Below are 4,874 nucleotides of genomic sequence, written 5' to 3'. Positions count from 1 at the left end.
CCCTACCTGGGGCCCTTTAGTTTCTAGATTTCTAGGTTGATTATCTTTTCAGGTCAGATTACCCTCCCCGTCTCATCATTTGTGGTCCAGCCAGGATGATGGTTTTCTGCCAGGACCAGGTTAGAGCCAAATGTAGAAATATAAGCTACGGTATGAAAAAAAGGGGCAAAATTGTTTTAGTTCAAACCTGCATATGACCCGCGTGGATCCTGGGGACTTTTCTGGTGTTTTCAGTTCACCGGTGCATATTTGGGTGGGGGGAGGGGAGCAACATCAGTGGGTGGGGCAGCTGTGAAGCTGAAGTCAGGATACTAAAACCTTGTGAGAGAGAGTAGGACCATTCCTGTTGTTATCATTCCTGTTCTTATACAGTCGAGCAAACGGAGACTCAGAATGCCTAGATGACTTTGCCTAAGCCAGGACACTAGTGAGGAGTGAAGAGTTAAAGCTGGTTATTTGGACTCAAAGATGCCAATCACCGATTTGAGCATTTATTAGGAATTGAACTGATTCATGAAGTGTAAATATCGGGTTATAAATGACGTGGCTTTTAAGTAGGGCCGGGCTGATAAATCTAAAATTGTTATTACCCCTGCATTCAGCCATTACCATGGTTGGATATCTACTTTAAGGCAAAATATATCTGTCTATACATAGCTAGCTTCTGATGGTCAATCCAGAGAAGCAAAATACATTTTGTTTTTCTAACCAGGTGGGTAAACATCTGGCATAGCCCCAAATAATATCTTGGCTTTGACAGGTTATAAAAGAAGGGAGAAGAGAGAAAAACGGTGAAAGATGATATATTTTATAAAAATTTATATTTTAGAAATTTATTTCGAGAAGAAAAAAAGAAAATATAAAAAAAGAAGTGTCAGCAAGCTGAAGTTAAGTAGAGCCAACACAAAGCCCAGCAAAAACTGGGCCCGTACGTGTTTCTAACTTAACGTTGAAAAACATATTTGCATTAATGGCGACGCCAGAAAGGTGGGAAGGACCTGAAGGAGTCTGCCGACTTGGACATGAGAGGCCCTCTCCTGAGAGAATGTCGGTCCCAGCTCTGCGGGGTCGCCGTGGGCGGACTCCTCACCCTGCCGGCCTTGGGTTTGTCCCCTACGAGATGAAGGCCTGAACCGAAGTCTCTCAACTTCCCTGGGATGCCATGGCCACGGCTCGATGGTTTTATAATGGAATAAACTAAATTTTCTGCAAAAGGAAAAAGTAGACACCGACAAAGGAAAAAGACGAACTGTTTCTAAGCCACTGACAGGAAGAAAGGAAGAAAGCCATCACCGACTGCTGTGGCCCGGAGAAGTGTGGCCTGCAGACGGGCCAGCCCAGAGGTCTTCTGGGGTGGTGACCACCGAGTGTCTGACACCTCTGTAAGCTTTGGGCTCTTCCCTTCTTCCCAGCTCTTCTCATCCTCCTTCTTTGAGAGGCAAAGATTCTTTTCAACACTTCCTAGGTGCTCATGAATATTACAGAAACATTCTTGAGGTGCCGGTTGAAAAGGAAATATAAGTATTGGGCTATTATACAGAAATATAGAACAATTTTCAGGCTTGGGTTGTCGTAGTTTATTCATCTTATAGGAATAGAAATGAAAAAAATATTCTCTAATGGTAGGTGGCATTAAGTGAAAAGCGATAGGCAGAATTAGTCAGTGGATTTTTTACTGCCGACTTTGTGCATCGTTAAGACATCAGGCAAATAGAGACATCGTAGGAGTATTTTAACTGGGCAGGGGGAAAATGATGTGGAGATTATTACACGTTTACATTGCATGAAATCTGGATTTTTCCTTTGCATTCTGGGGCCGAGACCCCACTGCCTCTTCTAACCCCCTGAACTCTTGCAAAGTAAAGTAGCTACGTATTAACGAGCCCAAAATGAGGGAGAAGCAGACACCCCATCTTCCCCTGATCCAACGATCTACAGGTTACTGCATCCACAAGGACTGCAATTTGATTGAAGTTTCTATGGCATGGACCCAGATATCTTGGTTCATAAAAATAGTAAATCCTTTAATGAAGCACAGAATTAAGTTAATGTGATTTATATCACCTCTCACCCAGTGGGCTGATGCTTTGTAGTGATCTTGATTAAAGGAAGATTATAATAGAGCTGCAACCCTCGCTCATTTGCTTTCAGTTCAAAGGAAATGGCCCAAACGGAACTAAATAAGCACTTAAGTACAAAAAAAAAGAAAATAGATTCTTTTTTGTCAAGCATGAACATGAAACGACTTGCCAATAATTTGCAGGAGGTTATTTTAGGACTAGAAAGTGAATTTGGCATGAAAAAAAATCCGAACTGATCGTGTTAATTATGTTTCCCCTGAACAAGAAAATTTAATAATCTTCATCGCCCAAAACATCGGTCTCAAACTTGGTGCTTTGCTCCCATCTTATGGTATTGAGTGGTGCATATTTTATTTATTTATTTTATTTTTATTTTTTATTTTTTTAGGCGAGGCAATTCTCGGTTGACCCCACAGATTGCAAGGACCTTGTCATTTTACAATCCCTTATTTTCTTTTTTTATCTTCTAGGCCCACAGCACCTGGTCTTCCTAGGCGGTCTCCCATCCAAGTACTAACCAGGCCCGACCCTGCTTAGCTTCCGAGATCGGACGGGATCGGGCACGTTCGGGGTGGCATGGCCGTAGACAAGTGGTGCATATTTCAAACACCTGTTGTTTGTTTACGTCGAAGTTAGAAAGGGGATAGAAACTGGCACTCATGTGGTGTCCTAGGATATTTATTTTATTATTATCCTCATTTTACAGGTAAAGAAGTTGAGGCTAAGCAAGTCGGATCGTAACACCAGGAAGAAATGAAATGGTCATTTAAACCCATTCCTACCCGTCTCCAGAGGCCGCCCCTTCCTTCCTCCTATGCCGCCTTCTCTCTCTTTATGTCTTGTGCTAAGAATATTCATTTGACTAATGTACTCTGCGAATCCAGCAATAGCGCTTTTAACAGAAAGTGCTGACCTAGTTAATATACTATACATTACTTCCTTGGACACGATTATGGTTTTACTAATATCTCTCCCCATAAAAGTTGATCTGTGTGTCCCTCGGGTCGAGCTAAGTTTAACTTTCATGTGATTATATCATGTCACATGTCCAGTGAGAGTGAGCACCCAGGGAGCAGATGAGAATCATACCACGTTACTTGCAAATTGCTGACACAAACCGATGACTGGTTGGTAGGAACTGTTTACGAGAAGCCTGTAGGTCTCTGCCTTTACGTAAGTTTTCAGATGTGTGACAAATAGCTGATGTAAGACCTCTGAGAAATTACAGAAGAAATGCTAATAAAATATTAGAGCAAAGATGACACAGATTCCTAGAGCAAGACGAGATGTGATGCTGATGGAGAAGAACGTGGGATGCAGCAGAAAGAGAAGGAGTGGGCGTGAGAACGATTTCTACACATGGTCCAGGTGTGACAAGTCAGCAGGCCGTAGTCACAAGGCAGCAGCTCCTAGAAACAGAAGCAGAGCTGTGATGTGCTATGGAGCTGGGCACTATTCCCATCCAGTGCCTCTTCCCCGTCCGTCTGATACAAATATAGTATTTTTTTCCCCTATTCAAAAGAAAACGGTTTGCTAAAAAGAAATGTGTCTTTTGAATAATTATCAACAAATTTTAGGGGCAGATGTTAGACACGATCTGCTTGTACCTTCCAAACCTCTGTTGTTCATAAACATCTGCATATGTCCTTTCGACAGCTCAGTAATTGAACTTTCAAAAGTATCTTGTCTAAGATAGATGACATTGCTAATTGTGCTTATAATGAACTAATAAAACATGAATCAGTATCCGAGTGCTAATATTACACTAATAATGATTAAGCTCTGCTGTAATGATGCGCGTTGTGCTGGGTTCTGCTCGTAACACAGTAAATTCATTTCGAAAGCACGGTGTCTCCGAGGACACTTCACAAACGAGATCTAGATCGTTCGCTACGGCGTCCCCGGAGCCACGTCAAGCGTCTGGCGCATAGAAGGTGCTCAATGATCATTTGCCGAATGAATGAAAAACAGAAGAAAGGAGTAGTGTCAAAGCCCAACGTCGTAGCTTATGATTTTAAAAGGAAAAGGAGAAAGATATTCACAGATTAGCCGGAACATCAATATCTATTCAGACTGCAGGAGCTTCGGGCAGTGAAAGGACCCCTTACGTTAAGAGAGTGTGTACTGAGAAAGGCCTTGGGGAGCTCGATGGCGAGAGACAGTCCCTGGGGACTCCCGCCTCATGTACAAAGGGTCGCATCACAGCAGTTTGCCTGTAATTCCTCCCATATCTGTTAAAATTGCAAATAACTCTGTACCAAATTATATTTTGGAATCGTCGCTGAAAAACGGTTAGGAGGTATATAAATCAGTCATACGTCTGGCTTACCAATGTAACCGACTTAAAGGTCTTTTAAAGGCAAAGAAATCTAGGTCCAATGATGGAAGGGCAGATGCTCTGGATAAACCGCGTTTAGGGTGGGAATAGTCGCTTTCGGTGACTTCATGTCACTCTCGAAAGGCTTCCGAAATTTTGACGTGGAATTAATCTTCGCCCGTCTTTGTCCTCCACGCTGCCGGCCAAACGCTAATGGGTAAGTATCGTGTCCTACAGACGGGGTGTTAAAACACAATGGTGCACCCCAATGTTTCAAGGAACAGGAACCGTGTGTCTGATGGTTCGGCAACGGCCACCCGGCCCCGGGGGCTTTGGCTCTTGGCTCTGTGTCCCCGCAGATGCCTCAGCAAGGTGGCCTGGGGACCGTCCTCCCTGTGACGGGAATTCCCAGGCAAGTGCAGGCCGAGTGTTTTCTGACCATTTGTGGGAGGAGGAGGAGGTTTGGTCCCTCGACT

General features: G+C 43.5%; 1 non-coding gene across 1 annotated transcript; it reads right to left on the bottom strand.

Annotated features, from left to right (window-relative positions):
• Positions 1-2,550: 2,550 nt before the first annotated feature.
• Positions 2,551-2,669, bottom strand: LOC112475642. The gene has a single exon (XR_003044821.1). It is a non-coding gene; the product is annotated as a 5S ribosomal RNA (ribosomal RNA).
• Positions 2,670-4,874: the final 2,205 nt, after the last annotated feature.

This window comes from Pteropus alecto, unplaced genomic scaffold, assembly GCF_000325575.1.
Source record: "Pteropus alecto unplaced genomic scaffold, ASM32557v1 scaffold11, whole genome shotgun sequence".
Classification (NCBI taxonomy): domain Eukaryota; kingdom Metazoa; phylum Chordata; class Mammalia; order Chiroptera; family Pteropodidae; genus Pteropus; species Pteropus alecto.
Note: the sequence above shows the minus strand (reverse complement) of the source record. Positions and strands in the feature narration are given on the sequence as shown.